Source organism: Dendroctonus ponderosae, unplaced genomic scaffold, assembly GCF_020466585.1.
Source record: "Dendroctonus ponderosae isolate FM_Combo_2020 unplaced genomic scaffold, Dpon_F_20191213v2 Dpon_F_20191213_8, whole genome shotgun sequence".
In the NCBI taxonomy this organism is placed as follows: Eukaryota; Metazoa; Arthropoda; class Insecta; order Coleoptera; family Curculionidae; genus Dendroctonus; species Dendroctonus ponderosae.
This window is the reverse complement of record NW_026019016.1, coordinates 8,088,056-8,115,161: the sequence shown is the minus strand read 5'-3', so window position 1 is coordinate 8,115,161 and position 27,106 is coordinate 8,088,056. Positions and strand designations below refer to the sequence as shown.

At 32.3% G+C, this 27,106-nt stretch overlaps 1 protein-coding gene across 7 annotated transcripts in view; it reads right to left on the bottom strand.

Moving 5' to 3' along the window:
* Positions 1 to 27,106, bottom strand: part of LOC109534506 (collagen alpha-1(XVIII) chain) — a 180,217-nt gene that overhangs the window by 89,349 nt on the left and 63,762 nt on the right. The gene's annotated exons all lie outside the window — the stretch shown is intronic.

The following is a 27,106-nucleotide window of genomic DNA, read 5'->3' as shown; positions in this document are numbered from 1 at the left end:
TCTAAAATTGTCTAACAAAATTTCCATTTTAATACAAACTCTGTGAAAAACCATTATTAATGAAAATTCAAAATAGACTTGTGCTTAACATATAGTAAGCTTCAACAGAAGATTTATTACCTGTCCAAGAGTCATTAACTTAAAATCGATACCTTAAAAAATAGGGCTGTATAGATAAGTTTATTAGGCAAATGATTTATTAGCGTTGCGATTGGCTGTTTTATGGGTTTTCGTATGCAAACAGGTACCTATTTATACGATTTACTACTAACTAGAAAATCGACATAACTAAGACCTTAGAAAAACGTTTCCCACCTAACGACAGCATTTTAAAGTATTTACTTTAGACTAAAGATTACGCAGTTTATAAGTACGTTAAGTTAATAACCCAAATGAATTTTTCCCTAAGAAAAAAAAATATTTTTTCTCTATTTTATGGTGCACGGTACATTTCATCAAAATACACTATAGAATACACTTATTGGCCGATGTTCAAATCTTTGGGAAATATAAATGAAAATATTGTGGGTTGGGAATGCGCTGCTCAAGTCTCAAGAATTTTTCACTAGAAACTAGTTCTGGAGATGCTGACTTCAAAACATGCAACTGTTTTATGTTTTACGTGTTTAATTCCGGGCCCTCTGCGAGGAAATTTTTCAATTTTCACTTGAGACAAGGACTACCAAACGAAACAGCAGAATACGGTATTCCATATCCAACTTCTAGTTAGATTTCCCGAAACGCGTAAATACTATAATGGATACGAACAGAATATTGGCCTCACAACGAAGCTTTTGACTCTAGAATTGTATTTGGCCCTAGAATGGTAATGAATGAATTTATCAAAGAACATGTTAATAAAGTTATGGTATGTAGTTCAGCCCTTTTAATGTTATTTTTCATAACTCGATTGTGCCCTAACATACTTCTGGGAAAATTACTATGGCGGAAAACTGCAAACAGGCATAGATACCTAAGCATGTTGATACGCAATAAAATTAGCAGTGCACAGCGCATCAATTTTTGCTCCGGTATTTTCACAGAGGAATGTTTTGAGCGAATATTCGTAGCATTCGAACATAACTGCTCACATATTAAAATAAATAGCTAGTTTAAATCTTGTGGCGGAAGGTTGTGAGTCCTGGAACTAAAATGCCATTCCACTCTGCTCCTATATCTTTTAGTTAATAGAGACGATATTTCAGTAGCCATATTGCATAAAATATGACTGAGAGAGGCGAATAAATTACCGCTCCGAAATTAATTAAAAAAATTAGCCATCCGTGCATAAAGGTCGTTTGCAATAGGACGCTCTGTTTCCACGTCAAAGGGACACATTTTAGTTCCAATTCATTATCGGGAAACAATTAATTATTCCGTAAATCTCTAATGAACGTGGACCAGCAAGATAAATCCCATTTAAACCCGTTTTTTACTGTCCGCAGTCGATCAACAGAACGCGAAGAATATGAGCCGGAAACGGTACCTGCTTCCTCTTTATTTTTCCAGTCTTGCTTTTTGCCAACCTTTTCTGAAATGTTCTTAATTGTTTCCAAAACAATCAGAATTAGTAGTTAACGAAATAAATGATAAATTGCTCATCGAATATTAATTCAACTACTTTCCAAGTTGCTGAATGTGACGTAATTCAACTTATCTTGCTCTCCTCTGGTGTCAGTTCTCTTATTCCGTTCTCACTATCCTTCTGCTGTTTTGCTTCAAATCTACGGGCTATATTGGATGTACTAATTTATTGAAAGAATAGAAGACGTCGTCCTGTCGTGAAATTCACCTTGTAAATTATTAATATTTGACTTTCCGCAGCCGCAGGGTCTAGCCTTTTCAACTAAATTAGGTTACTTGCCATTTCAATTCTCAGCATGTTTAAGCTCAAACGTTCCCTAATTGAAATTCAATAAAGTTTCAGCCGGACTTGGATTAATATATTCTTTCAAATCCAATTTGAATGTAGTTTTTCCTCAACTGAAATAAAATAATGTTGGGTCTAACTTTTAGCGTCAAACTTAAGTAATCCTACTACAAACTTTCTCGATTTCACGATCTAATTTATTTGACTTTCCCACTGACAAATTTATTAGGTTTTACTTAAGTGACTGATTGCGAAAATGATAGAATATCACTTGAAATGTGGCAATTTTTCTTGCGAAAATGGGAATTCGAGAAACTTTTATGCTTACTTTCATATCTGTTACTTGACCTTTCACCATTCGTTTATTTTTGTTAAACGTGAACTTTTGAGTCCTGGAAACTGCTTTTTTAAATATGAATAACTGTTGACCGAGATTTAATTAAATAAATTAAGATTCGCATTCGCAAATGCTCACTTAAACATCGATATATTTAGACGAAATCTTTTAAATCTGGATAAATAAACCCTCTCTTTGGCAAAAATACAAAAACTTGTTCAAAACGCTTTCAGTTTTCGAATGAAATATTTCGATCAGGGTTTCCAAATGCTAGCGCCTGCCAGTGACTTTGATGGATAGCTTATCAAATGCGAATTGCCTCTAACATTTCAAGAGTACACATGGCGAAATATAGATACTGAAATTACAAAATGCAGACACTACTTTCCAGTTAGGAGAAAATCTAGACAAGATCAAGTTTGCAAATATAGAATGAAGCGATAATAAAATTGAATTGCACAATTTAAGCAATGTAGTAGCCAAAGGTATTATGAAGGGTAAAGCCAGACTGAATTAATAATTCATATCTGATCTTTTGACCTTATCATGCCTAACTGGGTAAATATTTACATAGGATAATGAGTATCACGAGTTTCGCACACTAAGGTGGTACCTGACTTTAAGCAAGGTTTGTGGAGATTTAACTGGCTATAATATACCCTAACCTGGAGGTAACATTACCCTGCAAATTCTATTTGCATGATGTATTTGGCTAAATAGCAGATATATAGATTATTCTGCATAACCAGCTAAGATCCGAGAAGCTAAGCTCAATTTAATTAAATTTGCTGCATTTCTATGCCAGAAGCGAGGAGAATGTATGATTTAAGTTTGACTATCACTCCCTGACAAATGACGGTAGCAGTTGTGTTCACCTTGCCGTTGAAGTAGTATTTTTGCATAAAGCCTATTCCTACAAGGAATTTTCGATAATTTACTGAACACCTGGAAGTAAAATCAAATTCATATCGTGCTCTGTTAATGCTTTTTATAAAAATTGATCAGCCCCCATTATACTTTGAAAATGTAATCCTGATTGGTAGCAAGAAAAGTATGTTTTTTCGTTAAACTAATACGTTTCGGAAATTACACGACAAATTCTGATATCAAAGCCGTATGGATATCGAGAATATCCGGAAAATAAACAGGATTTGAAATCTTGGCATATTCTCTGACAACCGGCAATTTATTACTTTCGCCAACATTCTAAGACTGAAAAACTTGAATTCTCGAACATTTATTTAAGAATTAATATTTCATAAATCAAAAAATAAAAGCTGCCCTATTTGCCTTGATTTTATTAAACTGTTTCAAATAATGTGCAAACTATGTGAAAATAGATCAGAAGTTTCAGTAGAACGTCAAAAAAAACTAAATTGAAAGTAAAAGGAATTCAAAGTTAGCTCAAAAAAATCAACTATTTATGTAATTGCCTTGCAGCAGACGTTTTACGACAGCGCAACCGTTTCCCCAGGAAAATTTAATCGTTATGTTAAATGATTTGCTTTGTTTCATTGAGAAGTTTTCCTCTTTTTGTAGAGTACAAAGCACGTTCTATTCAAGTTCATATATTTATTTTCAATGTTGGCGAGTTTGTCGACTCATAAATATCGAAATGTTATTTCCCGATACACAAATCAAAGCCATGCTACAATACTGCTGAATCATAATACTGTGAGTTGCCATTTGCCGCGTGCACTATCACATTATTAATTATGAAAATAATTAACCGTTTAAACCAGGAATTTGTTATTTTGTCTGGTTTTCAAACAAATTCAAATGCGCGTACAATTAGTTTTAGCCAGATAGTTTTACTTTTGTTTCTACTAAAGAGCTGTTGAAGTGCGGTATTTTGTGAAATATTTATCAGACGTGCAATTAAATTAATGCATACTTTTGCACAATCTAATTTAAATTAATGCGGAAAGACATTTTATTTTAGGTATGACTGAAATGAATATGGCAAGCCTTAAAACGTACATTTATATTTAAAAAGTGCACGTGACTGCTTCTTTTTGTTTAGATAGGTTTGTTTGATGGTCGAAGGTGATTTGTATATGGTATCTGTATAGAGAAACTGAATTTCGTCTCTGCAATATTTGTGAAATTTCAAATCGAATAGTAGTCCTTTGTAACTTGTCATTTTTGACTAATCGTTCTTAAGAAATGGAAAGATTTCTTAGAATAATTAACTTATTTTACTAAAAATACATATTTTGGTTGAACGGTATCGACCATAGCTCAAAACAGAGCTCAGTTCAGGGCAAGCTGTCGCGCAAACCACACCTGAAGATGCAAGTAACTCGTGCTGGGAAAACTTTCTGAAAAAACTCCGTTCTATTTGATATTCACACTGTATATTCACATTTTATATTGCCGTTAACATCTAAAGTATATATTTTGAATCATATATCGCTTACAATTGCTGCAATCTATTTTGAGGAAAATAATGCAAATAGTTGCACCATAAGGAAAATTAGTAAAGTTTTGTTGTCCAATTGGAATCCAGATGATCATTTATTACCAGCTTTAGCTATATATGAGCTGCTGTATTAATATATCGTTCACATATCGATCAACAAAGGCATAAATCTGTTATAGTAGAATCCACGTACGTATTTACTTTTTTAATAAGGGTTCTATATTTAATGCTTCTATTGGCAGTAGGTTTGAAACAATAAATTGCAATTTGCAATGGTTTATCAGAGTGGATTTTATTGCAGATAATCGAACAATACCAATATTGAACATACATGTAAAACTATAAGATACTCATACCATTCAGTATTCTACAACATTACTTTTCATTTGGAATCTTTAAACTTTTAAATACAGTTTACACAATAAACGAAATCGTAAATGAAATAGAAATATTAATGTCTAGAATGTGTGCTACATGATATTGATCAAACTGATTTAGGACTGACTTGAGACTTAGGATGTAATCAATAAAAATTACAACAAACCACTGCACACTTTAGTGTTTATTTTTATTATTTCTTTTGATACTTTATTTTTTATTATTTTGCTAGTAAAACAGAAGTGAAGTAAATTTTCGTTTAGTTTCAGGTTAGTAAATACTAACCTGAAAACCAATAAATCAATGGGCAAATGGGCTGGACAAAAAGTGACAAAGTAATAACTAATGTAAAGAGAATTGAACGCCTTTTAAAATGATGTGCCACTTGACCCTCTTCCTCATTTAAGATTCTGAGGGTCATCTACCCGCCCTAGGGGGTTGAAACAAGGATGCTAAAAATATTAATTTAAAGTCAGTTTGAGCAATATCATGTAGCAGCACACATTCTAGGCATTAATATTTTTATTCCATTTACGATTAGTTTAGTCTGTAAATTGTATTTAAAAGTTTAAAGGTTCACAAATGAAAAGTAATTTAATAGAATATTGAATGGTAAACGCAAATTATAAAATTATACTTTTACGTGTATGTTAAATATGGGTGTTGTTCTATTATTTGCTATAAATTTCACTTCGTGGAATAAAATTAACGGGTCTTTCCGATTTTTCATATTTTCAACTGCAAGAAAGATATTAACGGTGGCAAGTTTTCAAATTAAAACCTTGTATGTGTGAAGTTTATTTTAATATACATGATTAAATTCGCAATGCGAGTAAATATAGTTTGCAGTTAATTAACAAAAAACTTGCAAAGTGTCTAAATTATTTGAAATTATTCTGTGAATTTGTTTAACTCTAATTTTTCTGCCTGAGACAACAAAGTCGATATTGATATTTGGGATAACTGAATTATTTAAAAATACCACAAGAGCTCAAATTTGACTTTTCAGTTAATAATTCAATTCCAATCCTGTTGCCCATTCCAATTTTTATACAAACATGTAGCTGAGTTAATGACCTTTTCCAGTTTCAACATACAACAAAGTTTTTGCTTATTTGCCTGACTTTAATAATCCATAAACATTAACATTAACAGCATGTAATATAAAGTCGTAACCCACTTATACAATTTTATAAGAAACATTTTCACAGCTTGAATGCTTATACTAAGAACACTCCATAATCTAAAATATGTATTCATAATTTCATATTATCTTATGTTATCTCTCGTTCATTATTAATGGAAATACAGGACATTTTCCTACTTTAGATGGCTCTATCTGCATTAAAATTTGCTTGATTAAGCAGGAAATAATGTTACATCTCTCTCTCTACTACATTGAGCGAACATGTTATTTCTAAACACATTACACAGCGCATGAAATGCGTTGATGCGATTTCTTGTTGGCTGTGACTGCTCTTGCATTATTTACTCCGAACAAAATTAACTGCACCAATGCACTAAATATTTTATTCATTGTAGCTTTGAGGCTAATTGATAGGCCCGTACGTAGGCCCCCTTTGCTATGTAGGTACTGCCGATTTATTAAACTGATGAAAATCGTGAATATTGAGTTAAGTTGAGTTCCAATGTGAGGCGCTGAAATTTGCCTCTACATATTTTATTAGAACGCAGTTACTGAATTGATTTCTACAATTGAATTAGTTGTGCCACTCTAATCAAATGCAGTTGATCTCAATCAAAATTCCCTAAATTCCAATTTGAATTATCCTGCATAGTAATGAAATCTAATCTATTGAACACTTAGGCATGCAATAATATTTAGATTCATTTGCTCTCTGTTTTGTTAATTCGGTTCTAACCCTCATGCACAAAATGGCACACGCAGTAAAATAAACCGTTCACATTCATCAACTTCCATACCAGCACAGACTGATCCTGCAGATAATTGTAATGATAGAAAATGAAGTGCGCAATGCTGTTACTAAGTGCGTTTATTAGAATGAAGATATGCAGCCGAAATGGCTCAAATTTATCCATATGAGAACAGAAGCCGTCAACATTTATCTCTTATGCATATCTGGTCGTTTTGGTTCATCTAATGGTTCAGTTCAAGTCTGCACCAAGTTAAAAAATGCATCAAAAAGATGTAAGCGAAAACAACGAATACAATACTTTTAATGCTCTAACTTTCGCTTAAATACCGTTGAAGGGTTGAACTGAAATCTTGTACTAAAGTTTATTTATGGTGTTATATGGTTTATTGAGTTTCATTGGTAGTTTACCACTTTTAAGAATTATAATGTGTATTTAAATATATGGCGCTCAATAAAAAGTCTATTTCTCATGCAAAAAATATGGTAAAGAGTGTGATAAAAAGCTTTAGGAACTCAGCCTGCTACTTGCCAGTTCGATACAAGCGGCTTCCTGTAATCTACTTGGAAAACCATAATGTCACGTTTGTGAACAATTGGGGCAAACCTGCTCGTTAAGTTTTATGAAATATGGATCAGAACAATTATGCTCAGTTTTCCCAAACTATTATTAGCTAACTTTGACGACTTTAAAGTTTTATTGCTTATGTATTATTGAATGTTACTTTTAGTTTAGTATTTTGTTTCTGTGTCGCTTTAATGCGATCTGATTGGAAATACTGGGTGAATCAGAAGTGTTGGATGCAAGCCTCAATTTTTCTATTGTTCAGTGCAACAATTAGAAATACAATTGTGTCCTTAGGGGATACGGTTGTATGGCGCCTTAAAATAGTTGTGTGCAAAATCTGTTAACAAACCAAAGTTGCTACTGCCTTTCGCCAAGAATTACGAGTGGATTTGCTGCGGCTCAAACATAGTTATGCGTATTGTTGAATATGTCATCTCATGTGAAAATTACATCTTCCGTCCAGAAAGCAAAACGTAAAAAAATAGTGGACGTGAACAGTGAACTATTTTCTGATAATTTGCTGGAGTCAAACCTGGAACCGCTTGTAAATGGTTCGGATAAATACGCTCAAATGATACTCGCCAAATGGAAAGTTCACTCGTACGCAGAGCCTGCATTATTTGACGAGTCCTAGTCCAAAGTTTAGTTGCAACTATGTAAAGAAGTTCTTTTTGAACATATACTGTGCTTTTTGTTCTTTCTGTGTCGGTATCGTTGCAAGTTACGGTCTTAAAAGTTCAGAAGGCTGTAGCGTCTCAAGGAGACGTTTGACGACATTGAACAATTTCTAGAAGTCTGATCTCACAGTTTTGAGTCACCCTGGATTGTGTCTGTCTGTCTCTTAAAACTATTGCATTAACCATATTGAGATGCTTTTGAATTTAAAATCGATCCTCAATTTTCTATATCTATTAAAAAAATCCGTCTGGACAGGGCAAAAAGCTAATTGCGCTCTTTTCCACACAAGTACTTTTCCTGACTAAAGCCAAAGTAATAAGTAATAAGTAGATATTAAAATTTTCTGCGAATTAAAATAGGCAAATTGTTGCGTTTTGTCAATACAATATAGACCATTATTCCAGTAGGGGCAAACATTTTTGAAACCTCATGTTTCCATTTAAGGCCGAGCATATTTCGCAATTAGCAATGCTGGTAGCGACAACAACTGAAAAATTACTTTCCATTAAAAGTCCATTAGAAATAACCTGCACTTGCTGCTTCCAAACCGATACATCATCAGTAAAGCAGTAATGTGGAATCTGCTAAATGGTCTTTCTGGCATTTTCTCGTAATTTAAACACAATGTTTCCCTCTAAGCGAACGAACTGAAACCGGAACAAACGCGAGTGCCAAAAATGGAAAATTTATTTTCGTCTAGGTGCTGGAATTCCAAAGTATCGTCGAACAACTGTGGAATGTTAAATGTCAATTTACATTTTACTTTTTTGGCCTATTTTGTTTGTGAAAAAATTATCACATACTTTGATACTAAAACACTTATTGAAGCTGAATGTAAAAAGTAAAAAAATGGCAACTCTAACAAGTTAGACATAATAATTTTCATTCGGCTGAGACGAATAAAAAAATTATATTGCTTTAAAAAAAATGTCTGGATCCAGAAATGAATAAATAAAAAATGAATCTTAATTTAATATGTCCCCCTAAATAAGACCAAATAATTTCGATCATTCAACATGAGCACCAGCATTTCAAAAATGAATATTGTCTAGATGGGTAATGCAAAGTGTAGTTCTTACATATTAAAAGATGAAAAGTTGAAAATGTTAACTACATTTTTTGGAAGCTGCTGTTTGGTTTAAAAAAATACGTGAAATTTCTAAGCAGTACTTTAATGCTTATGCTTGATCACCTTAAATTTAAGTTTAGTTGACAAAATATTAGTAATTACGTTGGCCAAGAAGTCAAATATGCGAAAGACTCAACCTTGGTAATGAATAGCATTGTGAATCTCGCATAAATAAACTCTCTACTATATTCTTCCATTTGCCTGAAATAATTCTTGTGTACGTTTTGCGCGTTTTGAAATAGATTGTCAAATAAGATATTCACATACACTGTAACATAGATATGTTCTTTGATATGTAAATTTAGAACTGAGCAGAACGGGAACCCAAAACTGCAATAAAACACAGGTAAACAGGAAATACATGCTCATTTAAATGGCAAACAAGCTGCGTCGCTGTCATCGTCGTAATATCTCGTAAATACGCAAACTATACATCAATTTTACGAATGTGCTTGAATGGTATTTGAAAGTATGCCATCTCGCAATGTCAGCATAATTTTTCCGAAGGCTTTATATAGCGTTTAATGTAAATTCTGAAATAAAGCCTGGAAAGCTTATATGTATGTGATCGATACTCGCATGTTTTTATTACTTGCCGGCATACTTAAAAATTAGAAAAATTTCTCATTTGTTTGTCAACTCAAAAAATGTTGGAGCTCAGCTTAAGAAAAACAACACCATGTTTAAGAGAGATTCTATTTTCTCGTCTTGCTGATTTGTTATGATCTATTAGCCGTGTACTGTAAATGTGATCTTTTTAATTAGTGTAAAAAGAATTGTGTTCTGTGAATATTCGTTGTTCAAAAGAAATTCCTGGGTTTCAGTCAATTTTATTGTTGATGTTATATTTGATTGTTATATTTTAAATGGTAAACAATAAAATTGACTGGAACCCAGGAATTCCTTTTGAATTAAGTTGAAATACAGTCAGGAAAATATACACAATGAATATTCTTTGTACAAAAGGTTAAAGAGTTAAAACAAAAAGGTTGAACATTACCAGATATGTTGAATGACAAAGCGGGAGTGTGTTGAAGAAAAAATTGTACACGTTATTTCGACAGGGACAATTAGTTCAAAAATTGGTGGATTAGTGAACGCACCAAAATAGTTTATATTGTTTTCTGCTAACTTTTGGTGGGAATAAAACTGGGATGGATATGGAAGTCACCGATCTAAAGCACTTTGAGCTTGAAAATAAAATAATTCCAATACTAAAAGCTATCTCGACGGTTTTTTAATATTTGCTTTTCCAGATTTTAGATCATAAGCCGTCTATAAAATATTTTGTCGTTGTAGGAAAATAACATTCATTTTCTGCCTGTAAAACAAAGTCAACTAATAATTACTCTGCATAATAAAAGTTGTATGGTTGAAAAGGCCATACGAAAATTGGAGGCTAATGAAATATTACTAAAACAAATATTGAAAAAATTATATATTTCACAGCTATTTGAATTTTGCAACATATCCTCTCACCAACAAAAATTTGCGTTTTTCTCCGCAAAACTGGAAATCAGTTGCCATAGGCTTGATGTGTAATAGTCGCTAGTAAATTAAACCAAATTACATATTCACTAAAAACGAACTATTTAGTCGGGGCAAAAAGCCAACTTTCAACGATTTGAAAATATGCAAGGGTATAGATATTGAAATAATACATTTGAAAACAAATATTTAGAGAGTCTACTTACAGTTAATGTTAAAACTAAACCGCATTTATTAAACTAGTTTGTTGCGGTTAAATAGCATGTTCAAAAACCTAAAAATAAATCTTCTAATTAATTTGAAAAAATGCATTTTTATAAAAAGCCCAACAAAAATGAACATATTCGCCAACGTTAAAAGCAATTGCTTGTGTGGGCACGTAGTAAACAATGGCGGACTCAAAAGCTCTTCCAGCTGCAAATTATTACTCTAGGATTGTCTTTTCTTACTTAAAGCTAGCTGGGATTTTAATTTGCTCTTTCAAAAACCGTTTTTGCAGGAGTAGAAGCGAAAATTAAAACTTGGCTATTGTAAGTTTGAAGCCACTCAGACACGTAAAAGTTTGAAATGGCCATCTTGAAATCTCGAAGAGTATTATAAGTGTGCTTTATAACGTATCTTGTTTTAGTATATCAGTTTTATAAGTAATTTAGTAACTGCTACGTTTAGCCAATGTTATGTTACTATTAAATTAAAACAACTAGCGAGTATAAGTTTAGTCCCATTATTAAATATATTCTAGATAAATGGCCTTATGCACATTTATCGGTAAACAAAGGAATAAGCGAATGTTTTCAAATACCAATTTAATAAAATAATTTGATAAATACATCACAACAATATATTTTAAAAGCCGTGTTTCTCTGCTGAACGTGTGGAGCAAATATAGGTGTTTATACCGCAAATATAAATAAATGAAAATGTAATAAAAGGTTTTGTCGAGATTAAATAACTTCGTAAATTCGTTGAACAAACTGTTTAATTTTATGGAAAGCGCAGCATAAATAAACACATTCGCTGGCATGGAAATAAATTGCCCGTTTGGACACCTAGCACGTAGTAAGACACTCATCAGATTTTCCGGTTGTAAATTACGCTTTAAAAATTGCATTAAGGGGCTTGAAAAGCAATGCATTTGCAGCAAGATCACGGTATAAATATTATTAAACATTAAGTGTTTGACTAATATGAAAATCGGTGTCAATAAACGAGAAAGTGGTGCAAGCAATATCCAAAAATGTTAAAAAAAAATTGGCCTAAATCATACAATTTCAGCCAAATTTTGTGTGGTTTTGTTGCCCGGAAATAGTTCTTATCAAGTGAATAATTATGCGTAATTCTGTCAGGACTTGAAATACGTTTTGAAACAATCTGGTTTTCACTGATATGTCCAATGTATTATTTGAACGGTAACATTTCCAGTCAATTATTTGCTAATAAATTAATTACCCGATTACGATAATTCACCATCACCAATTAGTTTTAGCCCAAAGTTTTTGCCATATTGACATATTTTATAGCTTTATTTGAAGTCATAATATAATTCTGGTAAGCAGCAGAATAAAAAACAAAAAGTCTAAAATGCACTAGTGCTTTTTAAGCGTTAAAATTGAACTAATGCAAATATGCAGATAATTTAATTGAACTTCCAGTATCGAATGTTCTGGAAAATACATCTCGAATCAGAAACTCTGGCGTTCGGTTGAGCATACAGTGGTTTCACTTGTCAATCAAGCTTTAGAATTAGACTTTGCTGCACCTACGAGTAAAGCGAACATTCTTGACGAAGCAAGAATGTACTAAGATACAATATAAGTAATATGTATTTGTGTGGATTTCCAGATTGATCCTTTAAATAATGCATTTATATCGGCTAAAATAACGTTTTTTGCATTTTTAGAGAACTGCTTAAAATGCTGGTATTTATACGATTTTTGAAATGCTGTTCTCGCAATTAATTCTGCAATTTTTTGCTTTAAGACTGCCTCGGTAGATTTTTCGTTTAGTGTTCGTGCCTTGGCCTTTCTGACATTTTGATTATTTAATTTGCACATATTTTTAGTGATGCTCCGATTTTAATTAAAATATGTATGTTAAAAATGAGACCGATGTACCCGGATTCGGAAATGTTTCACATTCGAACATTTACAACATGGTAGAAGAACAATTACTTTAAAAATGGTATGATAATCTTGCATAACAAAAAAAACCGCTATAAAAGTTTTTTTTTAAATTAATCTATTGAGGACAAACTCTTGGAATCGCACTATTTTTGGCCACTTTCAAAACAGCTTCTTCCGGTATCCGAACTGGTTTCCTTGCTCAGATTTTAAAATTGTAATTTCTGCATATCAATTTTACAAATTTTGTCAAATTCTATTTATCGTGATCGATGTTAATATCGTTTATTCGACTAATGTATTTGTTCAGTTCGACTTTTGTAATTTATTCCCGGCTATTTCTACTGGTTTCATGATGATAATTTTTAACTACAGCACACAAATTAACGAGTTTACTTCTTAATATTGTTGTTTTCTTTCATTGATTCGGTAAATGGCTACAACTAGGTTAATACCTAATAATAATAATATTTTGGAAATCACAAGTATCCAACAAATAATAATGAATATAAATGGGACAAATTGTCACAAATATTGTTGCAATAATTTCTTAACATTTTATGTAATAACTTGGGATTTTCTGTAAACGAAAAACATTACGAACAGAAGAACGCTCTTTTAGTACATACACGACTGTTATAGATATATAAATATGATGTTTTAGCGTATGAAAAAACTGCTTACATATTTCACTTTTTGTATTCGGGATTTACATAAATATTGAATGTTAATAAAAATAAATGTTCATATAGCTTTTCATTACCCACAGAAGTATGATACGCCTTTAACTTCACTCGTAAATATAAAATAAAATTTCTAGGAAATATGACCGTTCGTGTAGTTTTCAACGAGTTAATAGTTTTCCGGCAATTAGGAACTTATGCTTATATTACTAAAACGATAAATAATTTTTATGATCTTGTTTGGAGCTTTATTCATTCACTTTCTTCACGTAAAACGAAATTGACCATAATCTTGGAAAGTTAGCACCATCTCAAAATTAGCCTGCTACTGCCCGCAGAGTGGTGTGCAACATCTAAATTTATGTACTGTAAACGTAAATTAATATCAACTACTATTTAACACGCTCACAGAACCCCAGAATGCCCTCAGCAAAGTGGATTATTGAGTTGCGGCTTTTCAGACTAAGAACTTATCGAGAGAGAAGTAACCGTTTCATGGGATAATTGATATCAATTTAGACTGATCCAAAAGGGTTGCTCTGGAATTGCTGTTTTGCGTAAAAATGCCCGCAGATGTATTCAATTGAGATTAATTAAATTTTTCGTCTTGCTTAAAAACTGTATTCAAAATTGACAAATAACTGCTTGCTGCATAGATTAATTTTATTAATGGTAAATTATTTTTTCTCTGAAAACTAATTTATTAAATAGATTAAATCGTTTTTCGCTTCGTTAATCTGAACAGGAATATTAAAAATTCGAAACCTAACGTCTAGCATATTTTATGATGCATAAAATAGACTTGGCACAAAACCGCCCTCCGGTCTAATGCCATCAGTCTCTCGAGCACAATTTTATAAACTACAAAACACACACTTTTATCTGCATTTCATGGAAATGCACGTTTAACTTTAACAAATAGCTGCGAACAAATTTAACCCAAACCGTAGCATAAATGATTCGGATTAATTTTCTAATTACGTTGCTCATGTATAATGTTTGCAAGTTGTAATTAAATTCGTATCGCATGACGGGTCGTTACAAATTCCCACATTCAAATTTAGACATTAGACATTATAGCCAATTCCCCATGAAATATATAAAACGGTTTATGGTGCGGTTATGATATTTAGGAGTTATTACTGCCTGATTCAGATTTATTTTTCAAAATGTAACCTCCAAGCGAGATTTTTTGGTATGAGTTCTCTCGGTAACAACCAGTTTTTAGTTTCCATATGGGAATACATGTTTATGTCGGTTTAATTTTTCTACATCTGATTAATTTATATAAATAATTCTGACCTTGTGTTGTGCTGCTGGCACTTATTTTAGCACTTTAATAATACTGTAGTGAGCCAAAGTACATTTACTAATAACGTGTTCTTTCCAGCTAATGTGTTCTTTATTTTTACTGATGCTGTACTTCTATCTAAACTCGCTCATTACTCAGAAGCTTCAAAGGCATTTAATCAAGATTTATTAGATACTTTGGAAGTTAGATGGGTATATTGCATGTTCTTAGGCTATTCTAATGTTCTCTTCATATCGACTCTTTTTACGAACCCATTGAACCTTTCCGCTAATTGAGAGGTCTTTCCATAAATCATTTGCCAACCAGACTTTGCTTCTGGGGTAAGTCCTTTGTTTGAGGGCCTCATTGTTTACGATTGGACCACATTGTCGTCCAGAAGGAAAGGGATTGTTTACCTGCGAGTGCATACATTGCAGTGATTTGGCTGAAGAGCATCAAAACGCCTCGTTTAATATTCAGGGGTAATTTCACAGAAACCGCAGTTATGCATGTTATATACGGATTTCACCAGCGTTGGTCAAAGGACAATTATGCGAAACTCGTTGCAAGGAAATCGTCGACAACGAAAGTAGTCTAAGATCAACATGTTACTATCAGAATATTTTTGAGCCCTTTCTAGATGCATCCAGAAAAAACAATGTATTATATCTACAGGGTGAGTTTTTTAAAGTGTTACAAGGCTATATCTCAGAAACTGATTGCAATATAATCATACAAATTTTGGAAGCTAATAGATAGGCAAGGGGACATGTTCTAACATATTTTTTATTATTCTACTCAAGCGCCCTCTTTGACAGGTAAAGGCAATTTTGAAATTTTAAATGGAATGACATATTTTTGAATCTTAAATTTGATTCTACAAGAAAAACTACGTATGTATACAACTTTTTGCATGTTTTACTCATCTGGTTACACAATTATCGATAATTTAAGTTTTTTAAAATATTTAATTAAAATTTATTCCTGGGTTTCAGTCATTTATTGTCTCTATTTATCAATTAGAATACGTTTCGGTGTATTTTTCCACCATCATCAGTTTTTATGTGTAGCGTTGTTGCTGCTTTAAGCCTTGGCATACATTTGTTAATTAAAGCAGCAACAACGCTACACATAAAAACTGATGATGGTGGAAAAATACAATTTTTTTTTCAAATTGCCAAAAATTTTAAAAGTCTTTAGAAAATAGAGTAGTAAAGTGTTTTAAAGTTGAAGGCAGGCATTTTGAACATCTCCTGAAAATATTTGATTACTATTAGTCGGGTCATAATTTAAAAAATTATTTTTTTAAAATTTATGTTGCACGTCATAATTCTGGAATTAAGTGATCAAATAACGTAAAAAATCCTACACATACAACAGTTCCTTAAGTTGATTTAAATTTCACAATAAAAAATATATCATTTTAATTAGAATTTTAATGTTGTCTTCACCTCTCACAGAGGGCACTTGAGTAGAATAGTAAAACATGTGTTAAAATACGAGCCCCTAGCTATTTCTTATTTTCCCAAAATTTTATGAATATATTTGAAACCGTTTCTGAGATATAAAGGTTCGTTGAACCTTGTAACACTTTAAAAACTCACCCTGTATAAAAAACTTACTTTCTTGACAGCAATTAAGCGGATTAAAAACATTTCAAATAGTACAAAATGAAGAAACTTTGCCAAATTTAAACGAAATAGTCTATTAGTTATTTAAATAACTTATTTTTAATTGAATGGCGTTTTAAATCTTTCCCATTTGTTAGACGGCAATCAGATCTCCATTTAGATTGGAATATTACTTAAGATTTTTGGTTGATAACAAATAGACCTTCCAGGGGATTTAATAAAACCGAATAATATGCTCGCGTGTCGGAAGTCAAATTTCATAATTTAAGAAGTAAAATTATTTTCGTGATCTCAACCGAAAGTGACTTCGTTATAAAGGTCTCGTGTTTCAAGCCCGCATGCTTTCTGCATTAAAAATAACAATATTTCCAGATAAAAATATTTTCGCCTCACTGTTTTAAGATAAAAATTATTATTACTGTACATTCCACGGTTTAGTTTGTTTTCGACCGTTATTATTTTGGTAAGTCCCGAAGTCAGTGGGTAATTAGCCCTGATCCAAATATTCATTAGCAAATTAAAAGAGAGCATTAACAGCTCTTGAACGCGCTTATAGATAAAACATGGATATCTAAAACCTAAATGTTGAAAGCCCTGATTCCGTAATTTAAACTGCAAGGCTAGAGAAATAGTTTCATTTATCAAATTATTCCATGCATCATTAACGGTTCCTAGATTTTATCGCAGCCATTATTAGAAATGGGGAAAGCTACATTCAGGAATAGTAGAATTTGATATCATTAGAGGCGCATTATTCGGAATTGCATATAGATTGTTGCGGATACTGAGGATTTTATGACCGTAAAGACATTTGATAATATAAAACTTGTATGTTTGAATAATTAATTTATATTATCGCGATTTTTCTTATAGTGCAACTGCTCTGAAATTATTTATTACCTGATATTTAATAAATGTGGTCCCCTCCTTAAAGATGCTCTCATTTTTAACAATATCGACGCCGATTATATTGACGGCAACTGGCAGCTGACCAATCTGCAGGCTATAGACATTTCCAATTAAGTCTCAAATTATATTCCATCTGAGATTTCCGCTGCGTACCCAATAAACACAAGCTTATCTATCTAGCAAACTGACCAAATACCGCCAATTATAGAATGAAATTCCGTACGTGCCATTTCCAAATGATCCTTAATGCTTCAATTGAATATCAGTCTATGCAAACTTCATATAGTGCAACGTTGGCATGCTATTGTACATACCAGAAGGCAGGTATGCTTGAAAACCATGAATATCATTGAAATGTGACCAAACCAATTGTTCCAGAAAGTTGGCTCCAACTTAGAATAAAACATTCCTACAATTCGATCTATTTATTATCGTTTTTTAACGACCTTTTCAATAAGCTAAAAAACTAATTGTTTGCAACCTTCTTGAACGCTTTTCGAGTGTTTATTATTTATTTTCATTCCATTCTACCAGAAAAGTTGTCTTTAATTTGACTACTAGGCTAATTGTGTATTCCTGTCTTGGCGTTCGCAGTGATATTCATTTGTTGTAATGAATCCAGGATTTAGATCGGACCAAATTAGGAAAATCAAATGAAAATGCAGCTAAGCATCCAAGCTGATTAGAGAATTTCCAGATAAATTAAGATTCAAAGTGGATTTGCTTGGTAATCCAGTTGCCTGGTGGTTGAAATGAATGCTATTTGAGAATTAGATGGCTCCCGTTTATGTGTAAACTATTTATAATGCAGCAGCTTTAATGTGTTTATCATGGAAATACAAAAACAAATCATGGATGAGAACAGCAACAAATGTACTGCGGTTGGAAAATACAAAGCGTTTAATAACAGTTTACTAGTTTTGTTTCTGCATTATAATATTTAGTAAATCCACTTTTAACGAATCGAATTAACTGGAAAAATCACTTGATATGTACTCGTATATGAAAGAGTTTTTATTTAATTTAGTTTTCGTAAATTACACAGTAAATATTTTCGATTATTTCACTCATCCATAGCAACGCCATAGGGCAAAAAAGGTATTAATAAACGGCAATTCGATAATTTTCAAAAAAACTTACAGCGATTATTTCACGTCGTCATGGAATCATAAAAAATATCACTGTCGACTGATTTATTTAAAGTGATTGATGTCAAATATATTCTGAAATTTAATTTTTTATATTTAATTCGAGAAATAATCTCACTAAATACCACTCGAGCTTTAAAATTAACCATATAATTTTTCACTCTGGCATGTTTTCCTTGCAAATTATGGAAAACATGCAATCGTGAAAAATTATCGGTAATTTCAAAGCACTCGTGGTATTACCCCCGATTATTTCAACTGAAATACCTTTAAAAAATATTGATATGTTTTTAGTAAAAGTTTATAATTCGGTGGTTGCATATAAGAACTGTCTCATGCTCATGTCAAACCCTAACATCTACTACGCAATTAGATTGCACTTTGAAAATAACATAATTGACTCTTGACTTGATGAAAACGGACTGAATTCGCTGGTTTTCTTTAAGCTAATATCAAAAGATTCTTGCTTATTCGCAGTAGGAAATACTGCTAGATGTTTTCTGATGGAAAAGCTGAATGAAAGTCGTTCTGTTTCGCCATTATTTGAAAAATATTTGAAATTCAAGTGGCTTATTTCGAGGACGCAAGAGCCTCTTATTCGAGCATTATCTAGTATTGCTAATAATGGACGTAGCTTGACAATTGCGATTGATTCTCTAAGGGTTTTAAGTGCTTTTCGTCGCAAAATCGTACGAATTTCTTTTGTTTCATTTACTACCAGCGGTCGACAAATTTTGATAGATCAAAAGAGATTCTCTTTACTTTTTGATGGCTCACTGCGCCGCACCTCGAATTGCGCTTATGGCGGAATAATTATTGAATTCAGAACTTTTAAAGGACATCTTTAATTAGTTGAAATTTCGTTGATTTCTGTCATCGCTCGGAAATTGAGCAACAGTTTGATTTTTAAGATATTTCTTCAAGATTTTTTTGTTTAATCAATATATTTAGAAAAGCAAAATTAATTCGGTTATTAATTTTAGTTTTGTCGTTGTACATTAATCACTGCAGCTGAGTGAAATTCAGCCAAATATAAATGGCTCTAAGTTTAAAATTAAATTAGTGGAATATCGGCCCTTGGAGTGTTTTTCATTTAGCTGTTGTTAACTTTCGTTAAGGTGGAACCTGAATTTTTCCTATGGAAATATTGCAATGCGAACAGGCACTTTGTACAAAAATGTCAACAATAAACCAATAAACAAACTGATATCGCACTGCCAAGCAAAAGCAGATCAATGAGTCATCGAAAGGGCGAACATGAAAATTATTAAATAATCATGTTTATTCTGTACTTCGGTGTATTTTTTGTCGAAAACATGTGTGAATATTCAGTTTGCTACAGACAGTGGGCGAAATGGGTACATAATCCTTTGTGTTTTATTATTTTTATTTTTATATTTATTTATTAATTATTGTAGTCCTTATCGCAAGTGCGTTAATTTGTGAAAGTGCAGTGAACTTTTTGAAGATTCATGGGTAGAAAATGGAGGATGGGGCCCAGCTTGTAGAAAGCTGGTAAGAATGATCTCCAATCTATAAATCTTTTTGTTTGAATTGAGTTTAGATTTCCGACAAGCAACGTAAGTTTTATGGATTCTTTATGGTTCCCTCTCTTTGCTTTGCTTGTAGGGTGAATTCGGTATCGATTGAGCTATTGATTCTTTCGTAGTAAATTTTTAAATTTTGGGAATATTTTCGGCGACTTTGTAATTTTTAATGAAGCTCATGAAGCTTTTCTCCAAAGAAGAGCTTCAGGTATGTAAGTTTGGATTCCAGTATTCAATACAGGAACCATCAGCTTACTGATGGTGGGAAATTGGTTCAGATTAAACCATTGATTCCTTCACAATTTTTTTAACTTTGGAAATATTTTGGGCGACTTTGTATTTTTACATTAAGCTCATCTGGCTGCCATGCCAAAATTGAATTTGGTAGGAAATATTTAATTCATCTGTGTGCATGAGAAATAATATTTCCTAATTAAGATTATTTGCTACAACGTGCAAGGTACTTCATTAGCGAGCATAATAATAAATTTATCTAAATTAGCTGAAATTATCGTCGGTTGAAAAATGCTTTTACGGAATCAGCTTGCAGGCTGAATGTAAATGAAAACGTATGCCTAATGCTCATGAGTGATAAGTCAAAACTGGAGTTCACTGAATAGAAGGTAATACTTTATTTCACTTTGAAAAGTTGAACTATTGTTGCAGTCTTAAATCCCCACAGCACCAAAGCTGGGAATAATATAACAAACAGTTAAGTCACGTACAAAGTAGTGTAGTTCGAGAATAAAGGGAATGCAACAGTACGAGTGGTAGAATAAATAGTCTGGAATTGGAAGTTTCGTTCGCAGCTTCAATATTAAATACCAAAACCTGTGCAACTGGTTCTAATTGATACTCTTAATTTGAACTCAAATTGGTAACATTTGTTTTTATCGCTTTGCATGAGTGCTTATTTTGCTTTTTTCTTGTTTTGCAAATGCAAACGCACAGCAAGTGGTTCGAAATTTATTGAATGTTATGAACTGAATATGTGCTTAGCAATAAAACTAAAACGACGATTTGGAAGACATTATACTTGTATTGTGAGGTCTAACGTACTCAGCATTATTTTCGGAATAAACGGGAACGATTAACGTTCAACACGGCTGAAATTTTAAAACATTCAAATTGTGCAAAGTTCAATATACGAAGAAGGAAAATGTGCAAAGATAATGGCGGAAATTGTAAAATATTTTCGAGCTAAATATTAAGTTCTTCAATAAATTCATGTGTCGCTGCACAAACAATGTTAGAAAAGGATTGCCCTTAACTGGACATTTTTCAATTAATCATGCTCGAAAACAAGTTTGTCCTGTTTTATTCCAGAATAAAGCACTTATCGGCAAAATCAATTCGCGTTGCAACAAACGTTAAGTAATAAAAAATAATACAATTTGATTCATTCATACAACTATCATACACGCATTATTAGTAACAGGCGAATTGTAATTTGCATTTAGTCTATACCATGTCGGATCTTCTATAATTTCATTAAATATTCACACCAGCTTTTCTAAACCTGGGCTGCCGTTTTACTTGAGAAGTTCTTGTGAAACTGAAAAACCGGAAATAATAACAATTTTTTTAGACAGGGTGGCGGTAAATATATTGAAGAAAAACTATCTAGCGATCTTTAAAAAGGTGAATTCGTTTTCGGCAGTAGCAGCATCCCGCAGTTGTCTCCATCAATATCCGTGTGAGTGTTCCTCGACAGAGCTCTATTGTAGCACGTAATTTGGTCGGCTGAAGTTTTAGGATACCTAGATTTAGATGGGTTAACTTTCAGTGAAACCACAAAACTTTGTTTGTATTTGTTGTATTAATTTTTATGACTCGAATTTTTGCATATTGAGTTATGGTTTCCGCTTAAAATTGCAAATGTATTAAATTAAGGATCTAGATTATTTTATGCAACCGACAGACTTATTTTATACGAATAAGCATTCGCATAAATGTCTAATACAAATAAGGTACAAACCGGAAATCTTCTACAATGCAGAACCGAATAAAATTTTCAATGAACATAAAAGTCATACAACTGCAGTTCGAAAGTAAGTAAGACCACCATTTAATGAAGAAAAGCGAGAGTCGCTTATTTTATGTTAAAAAATTAAACACCCAATTTTTTGCATATAACTCTAGACCTGATGTATCAACGAAATTTGCGTATATTTCGAAAAAAAAATAAGATGTTATCAGACTCCTGAACGTTTGTTGGAATATTTGGCAAAATTCAATTTCTCATTTTGTCCAATATTTTCAATTCACTGTATTTTAAATGCTATTTTGTTTGATGTATATTCCTTTCCATTTGCGTCGGTGTCATAATGTAAAATCCCAATATGGGAAATTTGTAATTATGTTTAGTTTTCAAGATTTACTATTAGATAATAATGCAATCCCCTTCTGAATAGAAAATCGACCATGAATAATACATAGGCCACCATCAAATCGAATTATTCATGATCGTTATGCCTGATATAACAACACTGGCTTAAATGAACTAGATAGACAGTATCTATGCCTAATTTTGTTTGTGAAAATTACATCATGCGATAATATTGTCAAATTTTATTTAAACCACATTCCAAATGAGCAGCCTCAAATTTACAAATAAACCCGAAGCTTTTCCAAATCCAGATGTTCGTAAATCCTATTCTCTTGAAATAACAGCAATACAATGTTGTGAGAAGATAATGTCAAATTCGCTACCCAACTCGATTTTCATTGGGCTTTAACGTGCAATGACTAAAAATACTCAATTTCATCACATGATAAATTACTTTGCAGTTCATAGGAGGTTTTGGGAACAGTAAACTCGGAATTTTCTAGTATGGAAGGAAAGCCGTTAATCTTTGAACTTAAAGATACCGCACTTGTTAGCAATAAATCGTTAAACATATTGATTTTATTGGAAAGGAAACGGGTGGATTTAAGATATTCTCTATATCAATTAATTTTGAGCGATCATTTGCTATTATTGGTAACTTGAAAATATTAATTTGCATGTTTTTAAACGAAAACTATTTAAAACTAGGGATTCAAAATTTCACGTTTAAACTCGCAGCTAAATGTTGGAATTTACTTTAGTATCAACACACAAACTTTGACAAAGCAAGCAATTTTAGTGTTTGTTGATGGAGGACCTCAGCTGAACACTTAATTTGGTCATATGTTTCGTGACTAGTCTAAAATTATTCTAATTTTCGGAATATACGCATTTATGATCCAGGTATTCGTAAGTCAGCATGGAAATGACCCATTTATTTTTAAGGAAAGCTAACTGAGGCAAAATAGTAAATAAGCAGTTGTTTTTCCTTTAATATAACTTCACATTATCAGCAGAACACACTTAAGTTAATCATTTTTAGAAAGGATATATCGGTTAGCACATCCGGTTCTAAAAATAGGTTTTTAACTGCCAATAATTTTATTAAAGGGAGAAAGCTAGAAATGACTCATAATTAAGATGCGAAAAAGTTTTCAATGTGTAGGATAAAAAGGAAAGTCAATTACATTGTTAATTTCCTCTTCATTGGAAATAAAAAACCTATGTCAATTGATAAAATACAATGAAGCGAAAATCCACTTCTAAACCATATGCGTGCATGTTTTTGGCCACAAATTAAATTGAAACTAAAATCACATCATGAAGGAAGGTTGTAAAATTTTTTAAGAACCTGAGCAAATACGTTTTTTAGAATTTGGCGTTGAACTCAAAGTGCTCAAAGTGTTCACTTTCTAAGAGCTCTCTGACACTGAAATGGTGGCAGTAAATTTAAAACTGTTCGATACTTTGCTGCTTGTTTCTGCCGATTAAACATTCTAGACACGGTGAATCTACAAAGTTTCTAAACTGAATTAGATCGCTAAATGTTTTACTGTTAAGCTCCAGTATATACCATTGAACAAAAATTGGGTCAACATTTGTTGGCGAATTTTGTAGCAAAAAAGTATACTTAGATTTTATTCATTTTTTGTTTTTTCTTCTTCAAGATATCATCAGTTGCGATCTAAATTGCGCAGTTGGTAGACTGTTAGCATTGCAAGGGAGGGGGCAAAAGTTCAAATAGTGCTTAAACTTGTTGACATTTTCGACTTAAAAACTGATGTTTGCCTAAATATTCTAGAGTCGCTAAATTGCGTTCAATGAGACGTTTGGAAGCGATTTGAATATAATGATATGGCCACTTACGCCGACTAAATGGTTAAAATAAGACGTAGTATCGTTTCTGCTATGATCAGCATGATTTAAGTATAAAAGTAGCCACGGCAGAAACGATAGTTCAGTTAAAGACAGCCTATGGTCAGGTCCGTTTAATCTAGGTTATAGATAGTCTACGGTTAGATTCGGTCACACACATTTCAAATCCACATAATAAAAATATTGCATTAATTTTGAAATAAAGTGGTTTCAAAAACGCGAGTTTCAAATTAATCAATAAAATTATATTCAGCAATTATTGATAACGGGTCACAAGTTTACCTAGTTTTATTTCACTAACTTGCTCAGATTATTGCTAATTTGGAAAGCGTGTGAGATTATAAGCATTAAAATACAACAAATGTTTGTTTGGATACGCTTTAGTCGGTGGTTTAAGATTAATACTGTTATTAGCATTGATTGTATGGATTCTTCAATTCCCTCGAAAAAGGCTCGGATGCGACACCAGTTTTTTCGAACAAATAAACGTTTATCTATTTTTAACTTCCCTTAGGCTAAAGACTTTTATCGGGGCAACCATGAACTTTGTTTTTATAGATTTTGGATAGTTGTCGCGTTCGTGTTACGACGTGAACTTCAGAGTTTCTGAGTTAAAGAACTTCCATTCAAATTATACTGCAAGCAGATAAGCTCAGCGGCTTTGTGACTTTTGCCATTGAGAATCTAAGGAGCAACACACACATCTATATGTCATTCACTCTAATCTATTTCTCATATTCAATTTAATTTCAGATCCAAAATTATGTTAAGGTAACATTTTCAGATTAATTGAGAGATACAGCGAGCTAGAGATCATCTGAGAGTCGCCCACAAATCGATTTGAAAAATACTCTTTTGATGAAAAGCAGCATTATTCTTTTTTTTCCAGTAAGACCACTTTAACAGAAAGTCTTTAAGACATTCAATTTACAAAATAAGAATAAAATAACAAATGCTTTTACAAATGTCCGTTTAATTTTGTGGTTAAGCTTAATGAGGATTAGATAGTTTACTCAATTGTAGTCGTCAAATTTCGGCATGGCTAAGATATTTTCAACCGATACATGCAAAGATGTACTTGAAAATGACCTGACAAAGTTATTTTAAATTTGAAAATTTAGGAACGTTTTACATTTCATTCAAACACATCCATGCGTTTTAGCATGTTTTTGCATTTGCGAGGCAGACTTGGCATGGAGCAAGCGGAATTTAAGTACGTACAAAGGAATAATCTCCTGGTAAATTGTAAAAATGAGATCGTGTTGTCTAATTTAAGGTATAGCTTTACACAAAAGTAATTATAAAATACTTTCGGACACTTTGAATCGCCATGTTTGATAAGTTCAAAATATTTTAAACGTAGTAAACATCCAATGTCTTCAAATTTTTGATGAGAGCGCTCTTTTTGAGAAATGCAATTTGGGTTGAAGTTATTTTTATTCCTTTATAAAAAAACTGTGCTTGAGTTAGGAACTGGAAAACTGAAATATAAACTGATAATATAGCGTTTTGAAATCCTAAACCAAATATTAAATGAAGCCATTTTTCGTCCTTTAATGTTAAGTGTTTATTGATAAACTGGTTGCATTGTTGCAACTTTTATTGTAATCTTTGAGCACTAACTTTTGATTAACTTTTATCAAGTCTGTTTCATTAATTACCAAAGCCCTGTAACCTAGTGGTTAAGGTTTATATAAATAATCGATGTTCAACGAACGTTTCTAATGTGGTTTTATCAATAAAACAGTAAATTCAGTTTGAAATTGTGTGACTGGATGTTTGTAATTTAGCTTTCAGTAAAACAGGGAAATTGTTTGCTATTACATGATATTATCAATCACTGTATGACAACATACATTTGAATCCCAACCAGCGTCTAGCAACATCCTGTAATAATATACACGTCTATTACTGCAGCTACGGGTAAGATAATAAGCTAGAATAATGCACTTGCATTTAAGAAATAAGGTGATATTATTAGCTCCCTGATTACATAAAATATAACAGTTATTTCACGTTTATTCATAACGGGAGATTATTCCATCACAGTGTAAATTTCTTTATATTCAAGTGGATTGACATCATTCCAAGTTATTTTTTATATTAATCGAAAATACATTTATATTTTTCCATTTCTCTAAGAGCGTTTGGCACTTTATGCCACCCTCATTGCCATGTTGTTCTCAGAAAAGTTGATATGTAGCTGTAACATTGTACAATATTCTTGTTGTAGTTTCATTTTTTTAAATATAATATTATCAGACTCGGCTTATGTCCTATTTTAAATCTGTAACATCTGATTCAGTTCAATCCCCAATCTAACAGCCAGTAAGCAAATATTCAATAAAATTTTAAGGAATGTTGTTCAATTTAAAAGTTAAATCCTATCTGTATAACCGCCAAAATGATCTAAATAGAAAAACGTCGGCAACAAAAGCACTATCTGACATGTTATTCCTGAAATGCTAGCAATTTGCACGGAAGCATCGGCAATTCATTTAAATACACGCAGCCGAAATTTGAATTTTCGACCCTCGGAACAAATCGCTCGGAGCACATGTGTTCATTTGCCAAAAGTGCAGTGCAAAATTCACAGACCATATGTTGTATGGATATGGCACTTCCATTACCTTTAGAGGCGTTGAGAAAATTAATTGTCCTTTATTATGCATGTCTGAATGTGTCTGTGGTGGTTAGATAACCCTTGTCGGGCGAGAGGGTCTAGTGTGCCCGATTAGATTGTTTAAAATTAAAAACTGTACGAAACACAAATCAGCGTCGAAGTTTAAAAAGATGATATGAGTAAAA